General features: G+C 36.7%; 1 protein-coding gene across 1 annotated transcript in view; it reads right to left on the bottom strand.

Annotated features, from left to right (window-relative positions):
* The window catches only part of LOC149213256 (uncharacterized), a 133,340-nt gene that overhangs the window by 107,473 nt on the left and 12,880 nt on the right, over positions 1–12,987 (bottom strand). The window lies entirely within an intron of this gene.

Here is a 12,987-nt window from a genome sequence, read left to right as displayed (position 1 = left end):
ATTGTAGGCCTAAAGAAAAATCTCATCTCTGTTGCAGTTTTGGAAGACCATGGTTATGACGTGATCTTCAACAAAGGACAAACATTCCTGAGACACATTGCCACGAGACAGGTGAAGAAGATCGAGGCTTGTGTGAAGAATCTATATAAGTTAGATGTGGAAGATTGTGTTGCATTAAAAACTAAGGAAGAGAAAGTGCAGGACCATGATGTAGATGAACTTTAGCACATAAGCCTTGGCCATTTGCATCATGGCACCTCAAATAGTATACAACAAATATCCACTAGCCTCCCTAAAGGAGCACTTGAGCAACAAGATGTATGCAAAGGATGTACCTTGGGGAAGTACATAAAATATGAATTTCATGATCGGGACAACAAAGCACATGGAGTCCAAGAAAGGATCAGCTTTGATGTTTGTGGACCTTTCCTTATAGCCTCCACTTCCCGACACAAATATTTTGTCCTTTTTATTGATGACTTTTCACGTAAGTGTTGGATCTCTTCATGCGGAAGAAATATGGGACATTCTCCAAGTTCATAGAATTCAAGGCATTTTTTGAGAAAGAAACCAACAAGAAGGTGAAGGCTCTCTGGAGAAATAATGGAGGTGAGTATGTGTTGAATGAATTTAAAAATTTATGTGCAAAAGAAGGCATTTGACGAGAGTTGACAACACCCCACAACCCACATCAGACTGGGGTGGTTGAAAGAAATATCCATAGCCTTTTGGGAGCAACAAGGATGATGTTGCATGACCAAGGCCTAGCTCTGCATTTGTGGGTTGAGGCATGCAATACAACAGTTTATTTGCAGAACTGAAGTTCTCATCGGATTCTTGGCATGATATTACACCAGAGGAGGTTTTCTCAGGAAGAAATCCGGATGTGTAGCACTTCAAGATTTTTCGTGCCTCTGTTTACTGTCATGTCTCCAAAGAACCAAGGAAGAAGCTTTAGTCAACAGCAAAATTTGAGGTATTTGTGGGTTACACAAAAACTCCCCACAACTAACATGTGTACTTGCCATCACTCATAATGATAGTTATGTGAAGGGATGTAAATTTTGATGAGGAGAAATCTATGTGGTGGTCTCTTGAGAGGGAGCTTTAGATGCCACCAAAAGATGAGATTTTAGCTCAAAAAGCGAAACCTCAAGAAGTTGTAGAGAAACCACAAATTATGGAGTAGAGATTGGAGACATTCACTAAAGCAAAACCTCTAGAGAAGGCAGAAAAAGGACTAAGGAAGTTGATAGACTTGTGCAGGATGTGAGGGAGAATGTGGGATATCGTTAAAATTTGTGTAAGCAAAGGTGGTCACCTGAGAGGTACACTGGCGACATGGCTCTTATGACTGAGCTTATAGAGATTGAGCCATATTATTTTGAGGAAGAAATAGAGAAACCTGTATGGGTTGATGCAATGGTGGAGGAATATGAATCCATTGCAAAGAACCGTGTTTGGGAAAAGATCCCAAGAACAACATATAAATCAATAATGGGTTTGAGATGGATCTTCAAGGTGAATCTGGCAACAAATGGAAGAATAAGGAAGTATAAGGCCAAATTTGTGGCCAAGGGGTACTCTCAAGTTGAGGGAATTGACTATGAGGAGACATTTTCTCTTATAGTAAGGTACTCATCCATTAGATCAATTGTTCGTCTCGCTACACAGATGGGGTGGAATATCCATGTAAAAAAAGCATTTTTGAATTGGGTTATTAAGGAGGAGGTGTACATAGAGTAACAAAATTTTTTTGAGACATTTGATCAAGAGTCTCATGTGTGCAAACTCAAGTCATCACTGTATGATCTCAAGCAAGCACCTCGTGCTTGGTACAGCAAGATCAATAGTTATCTCACCGGTTTGGGCTTCACCATAAGTGAATCAAATGTAAACCTCATCATGTATGGATAGAAGGTAAATTTCTTATTATTGTCTTATATGTTGATAATTTTATTTTAACTAGTGATGAGGCATTGATCATATCTTGCAAGGAGGACCTTGCAAGGGAATTTTAAATGAAGGACATGAGTCTCATGCACTACTTTCTCGATTTGGAAGTATGACAAGTTTATGGGTAATTATTTGTCTCTCAAGGAAAGTATGAAAATGAAATACTGCAGAGATTCTGCATGGAGAGTTGTAAACCCATGGAAACACATGTAATGAACAACTAAAGGAAGGAGGATTCCGCTTCAGGTGAAGTGGATGCTACCATTTATCGAAAGCTAGTGGGTCCACTCATGTATCTTGTGAACACATGACCAGATATGTGATGTGCAGTCAACGAGCTAAGACACGCTATGGTTAGGTCAACCAAACTATTTTGGAAGGCAAATAAGCATGTTTTACGGTACCTCACAAGCACTACCCAGGTTCGGCTATGGTATAGACGAGCAGAGGGAGCGAAGTTTTGCAGCTTCACAGATGCAGGGTGGGGACGAATTCCATTAGAATGAAAAAGTACATCAAGTGTAATTTTTTGTGTTGGGTTTGTGGTTGTTTCTTTGTACGACAGGAAGTAAAGATTTGCGGTGCTCAGCTAGACAGAAGCATAATACATGGCTGCAAGTCAAGAAACATGTGAGGCGATATGGATGAGAAAAATACTTGTTGGACTATTTGGTCAGATGATGGATCCAATTATGATAATCATAGTTTCATCAATCTCTCTGAGAATCTTATATTTCATGATCAATACAAGCATATATATATCCAATATCACCATTTACGAGACTATGTCTAGAGGCAAATGATGTTGCTACACTCCATTCTAATAGAGGAGTAAGATGTTGACATTTTGACAAAATCTTTTTCAAGAGGGAAGTTCGAATTCCTTAGGTGCAGGATAGGGGTGGTTGGTAATCCCTTTCTTGCAGAGAGGGAGTCTTAAAAAATGTAGCAAGAAATTCTCAATTTGGTTTTTCCTTGATTAAATTGACAAAAATTGAATTTCCACATCAACAGACAGCTTGGATGCAGTTAACTTGTGTGACATGGCTTGTGTCACCTGGTTTATACAGTCAATTCAAGTTGGAGGATTTATAGTTCAGTTAATCATGTATTATTATTAATTTGTATCAATCAAAGTCAGTTATCTCAAGTTATTTTCAGTTAAACTAGTTCCAACTGCTTGAGGAACTAGTGGAAGGCCAATTGTGTAGTGGGACTTCAGTCAAACTCAGTGATCATCCAGTTAACTAATAAATCAACCCAAAATAGCTAATGCATGGAGAATTCAAGTTCCCCAGCTGTGGTGGAGATTCCAAGGCAATGTAACATCAACTGTAGACTAGCCTTGAGTGTACAGGTGTTGCATACAGTGAGATGATCAACCTTGGGAATTTCGCAATCCATTTTGTAAAAATTCCTAAATAATAGGGGCCTAATTTCTCAAGGAATTGCGCAAGGAAATATGGGCTCAAGCAGAGGTAGAAATTTACTAAGTCTGGCTTAGAGCTTCTTAGTGAGTAGAGAGATAGGTTATTCACTTGTAGGTTGTGCTCAATTGAGAAAATAAATTGCAATACATTTCTATTGATCATATTAATGCAAACAAACATTGGGGTCTTTAGCATATATGAAAACAAAATTTTTCCTTAGGAAAAATTTTGTTTCCATGTGTGTTATTTCTTATTGCATGTATTAAATTTTGGTTCTAAATTGTGAACTAACTTCCAGAGAGCAGTAGAGTAGGCTTGTGTCTTATTATTTTGATTAAAAACTCATGAGTAGTTGCAACTCTACACCATAATTTCTACAATGATGGTGGAGGCAAATTATAGAATATTCGTTTTTAGACAATATGCCTACTTCAAAATATCTATGACAACTTTTGTGAGAAGAAGACATTGAGGATAAAAGATTGGATTTTCGAAGAATTAGTCACAAAATTCACAAGGGTGGTAATTTTGGTTGCAGGTGTGGAGATAGATGGATTAAATGTAATTTTGGTTGCATGTGTGTAGGTAGGCAAGTCACAGTTACTCCTTTGATTTTTGTCGATGATGTGTTACTATTTGGTAGATTGACCTCTTTTAATCGGTCTTTGGACTCCTTACGAATAATATTAAATCTCATATGATTTATTCTTACCCAGATGATGCATTGGTACTGGAGATTTATCATATTTTTGGTGTTATCTCCATTGCATTGGATGTAGATTTTAAACATCTTAGATTTATGCTACAACCTAATTGTTATGGAATTAAGGATTGGAGCTTAATTATAGAGAAAATCCACTATATACTTTTATCATGGGCAGACGAGAGGCTCTCCTTAGGAGGCAAGTTGACTCTAGTTCGAGTAGTTCTTCTGAGCATCTTTGTATATTGTCTTCATAATTTTACTTTGCCTAAGAATATCGGTAAATGTATCCTTTCGGCTTCATATTGGCATGGGACAATTTGTGTCGTAAAGGATAGAGTGGACCTGGTTTTTGCTTACTTTGTATGGAGGCGATGGATGACCAGAATCATCTATTTCTTTGATTCTCCTTAGTAAAATCAATTTGGAATGGTGTATTTAATATGTTCCATTTATAGGCAGATTAGAACTACTCTTTTGTGGTTTATTGTATTTGGCAGTAGATTATTGAATATAAAACATTTGGACCACTTCCAATATACATTGCGAGTTCAACCCAAAGAATGCATTACTGTCGCAAGCTCCTATGTTGTGATACATCCACCTCCGTCCTTGTCAAAAAAGCTAAAGGCTTCCCTGAACTTATACATAACCTCCATCCCATATTCCTTTAGTAGATAAAACCCTTCTCTTATTTTCTAACCATGCCAATCTACCCTCCATCCCATATTCTCTCATGAGCCCTGTGTAAACCACCATTTCATTCAAGGATGGGGATTTTGATGCCTACTCTAACCATATTTGTTAGATACTTTCCCCTTTTCTTGCTTATGGTTTCTTGAGTTGGCCTACTCTAAATATTCCCTACTCTCCTTAAATCATTTGAAAGGTATCCTTTGGCTACTAACCCCATTTTACCAGAGATCCTTGACATGTCCCTTGAAATTTTGATTCGACCCCATGAACTATTTTATGCTAGTGAGTCGAAAGCTTTAGATTCCTTTTCCACATATTCATTCATGACCAAACACTATACCAATAGTTGTAAGAATCTTGTGGTTACTATCACCACAATAAATGTATATTGTATTTTAGAGGAGATAAGAATTGTATATTGTCCTTTGGGACACTCCAAAAATATTTTGATGCACTCTCATCTTCCTTGTCATGTTTTCTAGGACTTGTGTATCCAACAAGAAATTTGGGAGATGAATGACATCAAGGTAGAAAATCAAGGGGTTTTCAAGTCATTTATTTAGGGTTCCCACTAGCATAGTCCCACCATATGATTCACCCAATCCCTAAATTGGGGTTTATTGCTATTTCAATTAATTATTATATGATCATGGTGGGCCATAATTCTTGGTTAAATGTTATGACTCTTCATAGGATATTATTGGAGATACTTTAGGAGACACCTCTTTGGCTAAAGGGTCAAGGAAGGATTTTGACTTCAATATCAAACCATCAACCGTATCCTCAACATTTGTCCCATCAACCATATCCCCAACATATCAAACCAACAATCAAGAAGACAACTGAGGTGAAGCATGGGAATCCTCTCTCGCCCACATTTTTCAGGATATATATCAATCTATGAATGCCTCTACACTCCACCAATTGTGCATCAATAAAAATTTTGTTTGCCCCATTGTCCACAAAGATGGATACACATTGTCCCAACATTGTGCCTCTGATTGCCAAAATTGTAAAATTGGGATTTTCCATGTCAAAATTTTAATTCAAGACTGACCATGCATTGGAAGGCCATTAACACAATATTAGGACATAAAAATTGATTAATTGACACAATACCAAATACAATATATACATTGAGTTTTGTCTCAGAAGGTATCTAGATGCTAATTGAGCAAGTTCACACAAAGAGAGAAAGGCAATATCATGATACATTGTTCAGTTCGTAATCAAGAGCATTATCTTGGATAAGGGAGAAGTAACATTTAGTTTCTTTCTCATATACAATGGCAAAATTATGAATCAATGTCAAATGCATTTTGTGAAGCAATGTTGTTGTAAAAAGTGTTAGAAAGGTTTCATTGTAGGAAAGGCCCTCACACCATACTAGATTGTGTTAACCAAAGCATGTTAACCATGTCCAATGATCTCAAATTTCATGAGCATGTTCAATGACTAACCATAAATGAGGGGTGTCAGAGTGGCTAAAAATCCTAGCTTATAGTGGATGATTGTCATCGTACATAACATCTATGGTCCAAGTCATTTGTTTGGTGCCCAATATTGGTGAATCATTGTATTACATCATGGTAGCATATCTTGCCTTTTTTAAAGCAAAAATATATTGAAAATAAATTAAGTTATGTCTCATGCAAATGTTCAATATTGTTGTGTTGTGAATGGTTTGCATATTATATGTATCATATATCTATAATCACTTATTTCAAGCCTACCTTAAGAAATAAACGAAGAGGTGCAGGGCCTTTTCATAATAAGGACTCCCCCCAACTCCTCTCCTTGTAGCAATCTTTCAAACGTTAGCCCATAAATCAAACACATGCCCTTGTTTCTCTAGTTTTGAAACCCTTGGATGGATATGATAGTGAACTCCTCCCAACCACTTCTTTAACCATCTAGTGAATGCCTTCGATTGGTATGTGTAAATGATTTTGATTGATTCCTAGAGAGGTGTGAAATCTAATTTTGCATTGACATAATACAAACACCAAACTTAACCCATGGTAGCCAAACTTTCAGCCTTACAACTCTCTCATCCAATATTAAATACTTCACTAATTAGTCAAGGGGTAATCTCCTTAACAATATATTAAATATTAGAAGCATTCATATTAATTGAAAAAATAAGAATATTATTTAACATTAAGTTATAATGCAGGTATCTGCCAAGTCGACATATGAGACCCCCTTGTTTGTGAGACAAGGGATGCCCTCCATTCAATGCTTTAACTATTTAATATATGGATGTGTACATACCTTAATTTCCATTGGATCAAATCCCGTGCCTTTAAAGAGGAAACACTTTAACACAAATTGAACATGTAAATACAAACTTAATTTGTATATGTATCAAAGTTACTTTCAGAGTTGCGCGGAATGCCTAATTTTGTATAGAAGCAAGGGAAAACTTGAAGGGTTGATCAAAAGAAACATGTATGGTCAATTATGATTATCATAGGTATATTAGTTTGGTTTTCCCAATCTAGAACTTGCACACTTTGTTACTACTGTTAAAGGCATGTCATGATGGTTTACTAGCGTAACATCATGTACATTTAGTTGTGTCTATTAAAGGCATGTTAGTTCAATGACAAAACCAATGGTTTGTTAACTTGGTCAGCTTAGTGAGCTATGTGTTAATCATCTCAATGAACAACATATAAGGTCAATTAGATTAGCCATTGACATGCACATTACATTGTCACTATTAATGACATGTTAGGTTGGATATTAATATGTATTTTTTATTAACATTATCTAGGAGATTAACCGAATCAACATGCATGTTTGACTACAATTGTGGGAGATATGTTAGATAGGTCAACAACATCAACAACATTTATGTTCAATTGCACATGTTAGAGGCATGACACAATGGTCAATTGATTAGTAACATGTACATTTTGGTTATCACTATTAAAGTTGTGTTAGGTTGGTTAACTTGTTCAACGACTTGTATGTTTGGTTACAATTATTAAAGGCTTTAAGTCTCTATCTGACTCCAGTTCTATTATCAAATTTCTATCTTTGGAAGATTAGATGGTTATTGAAACCAGAGTAATTTAAAGGAAAGGAAAAACCATAGTAAATTAAATTCAGTTTGAATCCATCAAATAAAATAGACTTCTTTGACTAAGACTAATTCTATCCTAGCTTTAACTGATGGAATGCAAATTTGGCAGCTATGAAAAATAATGTGCAGCATGCACTGAGCATGGGTACTAGAAGTTACTAATTAGAGTATATAAAGGTTTTTTAAACCCAAGATGTAAAAATCATATGAAAAGTGATGGCTCTAGGCTAAATCCACGTGTGTGTCCTGATTGCCTCAATGAGTTGATATAAGAAGAAATGTTGAGATGCATTTGGCTTAGACACCAATAATAGTCATACCTATTTAAATGAGATTCTAGAACATTTTGTTTCAGATTTCAAGATCCTTGAAATGATCTTTATTTGTCATGAACCCCCTTTCCTTTGATACCAAAATCTCAGAGACGCACAAAGGTTGATCCTTTACCTTCAATCAATATCTACCCAATGGAAAACAACGAACACTATTTTTCAAACCCTCTTGATTGGTGCCCAAGGACCGAGGATAATTCACCTTTTGTATCATTTTATACTTCTCTGTGATTTAGAAAAATCCCTAATACAAGGCCGAAGGCATGTCAATGAGCTCAACAATAATATTATATATATGAACTTAGAGGCTAGGAACTTTATAGCTTCAGATATTATTTTATATAAACCTGCAACAGAGAAGGAATTATGAGTGAGACACTATCTCCAAACCAGATTCAATTCAAGGGTGCTTACATAATAGAAGATTTGACCCTAAAGCAACCAAAGCTTCCTCGCTGTAGTCATGACAAAAGGCCTTAGATATAGATCATTTGAACAACAATTTGACAGAAAGCTCTATCCTAGAGATGCTTGATTGATGAGGCCTTGATCTCATTTCCTTTCTGAGATCGGAAAACCTAGAAGTTTGCAGTAGGAGTTTTAGTGCTTCACGATGACTGATCTTTGAAGAGGAAGGAGGTCAGTGTTGTCAGAAAACTTCTTGTGATTTATTTTTTCCTTGCTTGGGCTTGCCCTCACCTTAGCTCTGATACCTTGCCCTCACCTTAACTTTGATACCATTCTGGTGAGGCAAGCTAAACATGACAACAATAGAGGTAAGAAGTTGTAGATTCCTCTGTTTTCTGTCTTTTAGCTTCTAGAACATCATATGTTTTATTGCCAATTTTTGCTAAATTTAAAATTGACACACTGATCTGAGAAGAGGGTTTGCAATGCTAATAACCTCTTCTTCAGTCCATGTTGGCACACTTGAGTCTTGTTAAAGGACCAACTGTTTCTTGTGCAAAATTCAAAGCAGATGACAACATACAACATGTTTTCTGAGAATCAAAACAACTTTTAGAAGTGTTATGACATTAATCCAACACTATGTTTATAAATGAGTTCGTACTAATGGACATAGGATGTGTAAACTATATTCTTTAACAAAAAATTTCTCTATTGGCTGGTTTAAAGCTTACAGCCCTACTCCTATCTTGAAGAAAGGGTACTTGCTTCCCTTTCACTTCATAGGTATATGAAAACCCAGTTTTGTAAGCACCCATAACCATGAATATTATACCAACTCCCTATGGTTAGTGCATCAATAATGTAAGTGTGACACTCATCCATGTGGCAGTCATAAGGAATTTAGGCAAGGTTTTACTAACATTGGCATCCCAGACCATTAAGATCTATCCATGGCCTCAAAATGATGTATTTCCTTTACTCAATAGAACACTCGTCATTTCTCTCCCCGAGTCATCAAATTTTTTCTCTTCATTCTGAATGAGAAATCAATCAACAAGTCACCATTTTAAAAGTTAGATCACAATATGTTTAGCTTCTCTCTTATGCTTACACTCTAGTATTCTCGCAGCTTCAGAATTGCGAATCTTAAACACAGTCTCATTATGTGCATTCAGGGAGGCATAATTCACCCTTGCTTTGCATCAAATTTACCCCCTAGCATTCCATTTACCTTTACATTCCACAATGAAAGGCATTCCAAGTCGGTACCTGCTCAATTAAATTAGTAAGTTGATGGGTGTCATATATACCCAACGCTGCCTGCATGTTCTTCCTCTTCCTATGTCATAGTGTATGAACAGTCAGCCAAACTGGTGAGGATCCCCATTAATAATAACATCTATGTTGGCATCTGAATCTGAATGACGTGTTTCCCTTAATTATATGTTTTGGTTTTTTAACAAAAAAGGCTAACATAGATAGAGACCCTCAAATATTTCTACTTTCGGCCCCTATGCCCATTTTCATCTAGGTTTTTACCATGTCAGTGTCCCTTTCTTTCTCAAAACTGCATGAAATCAGTTGATCTATCCATTTCATAATTCCTTTGGTAAATTTTTCTATTAAATTCTTTGAAGTATATATGAGATCTAAGGGTTTTTTTGGTTGTTCCTGACTTCATATATTTATGCTAACCATGATATGGGTTTGATGTAGAGGATTATGATTGAGTAAGGGTTGCATTGCTCGATATCTATTAAGGAGGAGGAGAAGGAGAAAAGTGGTGTTAGGGTTGAGAGCTAAAGATGCCTGTGAAAAGAGGAGGTGTGTGGAATGGAGGGTGGCACGGCTACCAGCGTGGTGGAAATGGAGGATGGGGAGGTTAGGGTTTTCATCATCGAATAGCTATGGTGGGCTTCCTTGTTATCTTTGTGGTCATACCATTGATTTTTCTAGCAGCAAGGTTTCATCACTCCGCATATACATCTGCAACTAGTAAGCTTCTTCCTTCCCTCCTCCCTCGCTGGTAAGCTTCTTCCTACCCTTCTCCCTCACTGGTAAGCTTCTTCCTACTCTCCTCCCTCGTCAGGTTGCTTCTTTCTCTCTTTTTGGGGTGGGTCAGCGTTTAATTTATCTTTAACGGCAAGCATGCCCTTTCTTAATCTGGTAGTATTATAATGAAGTGTAGACTTCTTACAACATTCAAGTAAGATCTCCATTACAATGAAGTGTAGTTGTCTTATACTGTTTTAGAAAGATCCCTTTCATTGAGAACCCACTGAACAATGTATTTATGTGATTTGAGCCTTGGCGGCGAATTATCATCACCCCCGGTTAACCATTGAACCAAGACCCCATGTACCTGCTTCGAAATTTGATTTGTCGTCACCACCCCCGGTTAACCATTGAACGAAAACCCCATGGACCTGCTTTGGAATTTGATTTTCCTTTTAGCTTTTTCACAGGATCTGAAGGCGCAGATCTTATCAAACTTACTTTCCTCGCTTATTGTCAAAATTTTAGCACCTCTAGCATTTTTCCATAAATTTTGTGAGTTTTCTTTATAGGTTTCCTTTCATTTGATCTGCGTGAAGCTGTGAACTCCATCTCTGCATTAACACAGTACAATACCTACCAAGAGAAAGATTCAAAGTTTTACCTCTCTCATGCAAGAGCAAAGGCTTTACCAACTACCCCTAGGGTAATTTCCCTTGCCAAAGATAATGAAACCATTCATCCCGATAGCAAGAAATAACAATGCTCATTCCATTTTTTAACAAAGGGAAATGAATATTACGGGTAAATTTGATGGGCAACTGCTTAATGAATTCGTTGGGCACTCCTCATTCTGAGGAGGATGGTACTAAGTGTGTGTTGGATTCTACATAAGTTGGATGGGTATTATAAAAATATATTTGTTAAGAGTTCAATTCAACATCTTACTCATGGGAATTTAATCTTGTGGGAATTGAATCTGGGTGGGAAGGGTAACAATCATTCTTCCCGTCCACTCATTATCCAAGCCAGACCCACTTTCCATCCATAAAGCTAAATCCACTTCTCATTAGTCAAGCTAAAACCAGTTCTGATCCACCCAACCTAGACCCAATTCACAACGACAATCTTGTTCACCAGCTACTTTCTGCTATACATATCATTTTCACACTGTTCCCACAGTGTTCAGAGCACATTGGCAAAAACAAACGATAGATATTATACACACCATTTTATTATTGATGTGTAATGAAATCTCGATCTTAGCATATGCATGATAGCAAAGCAACCCCCTTTTTAGCATTTCAGTATTTTTATAGATATTCTTCTCCATCAAATCTTTCTACCTGAACTTTTATGCATTTTTTGTCATTTAAAATAGCAGGGCACAAATTCTCAGGAGATGGATCTGTTAGAATGGTATTATCTTTCCACATCTTGAAAACCAATTATATTTTTCTATGGCCATTTTGTTCTTTTTCAGGATCTAGGCAATGCACTTGCACTTATGTTAGTCTAATCCCAGAAAATAAACAATGTCCCTAAACTGAAATTTAATCGACTTGAGTGGATTGAAATAGAGAGGAATTATTGAGGATACTGGAGCTCTGTCATATGTTTAAAATCACTCTTATCTATTTTTATGCGGGGTTCATAGGAACAAGCAGATGACTGGAGAAAGCAGAGTTTAATAGAGAGCATTGACTCTCTCTTCCCAAAGTAGGCAAGTATAAGAAACCTGTTGCATTTGGATATCTTAAATTTGATTTCTCCCCTATTGAGCAGAGAATTGAAAATAAATTTTATTTACTGGGCAGGTGATTGATGTCATAACAGCTAACACAGAGGACTCGGGAGCTCTAAACTTAAATATTGTTGGATGAAATGATTTATCTTCCTCATGGGTATTAGAAAAGCCCTCTGAAGTAACCAAAGGGATATTACTAAATCTGAGGTACGATTGGTGAAGATTTTGGTTATTTTCTCTATTGAACATGTAAGGAAACCTGTGTGATGATGATCTATGTAGTTGAGTAGGGTTGTATTAAGCAGGAAGTGAAAATTGACATTGGTAGGGGTGCTTCTCTATTTCTAACAGTGTACATCAAGCAGAGGCAAACGACTTCTGGAGACATCTCAGAAAATTTACATTCACAACAAGATGGTGTGATCTTCAATGAAGAAGGAAAGGAAAATCACGAGGGGGGTAAAATGAATGACGAGGTGCAGAAAAAAAAACTTCCAATGACGAAGAACTTCTTACGAGGTTTAAAGAGGATGACACAGGAAGTGAACATCGAGACATCAAAGAGAATGCTCTTAATGGTAAGTTTTGATTTTCCCTAGTTAACTGATCTATGATGTTGGTAGGCT

This window comes from Pinus tabuliformis, chromosome 1_1 (assembly GCF_031772625.1).
Source record: "Pinus tabuliformis cultivar Carrire ecotype Pingquan chromosome 1_1, CPIR1, whole genome shotgun sequence".
NCBI classification, from domain to species: domain Eukaryota; kingdom Viridiplantae; phylum Streptophyta; class Pinopsida; order Pinales; family Pinaceae; genus Pinus; species Pinus tabuliformis.
Note: the sequence above shows the minus strand (reverse complement) of the source record. Positions and strands in the feature narration are given on the sequence as shown.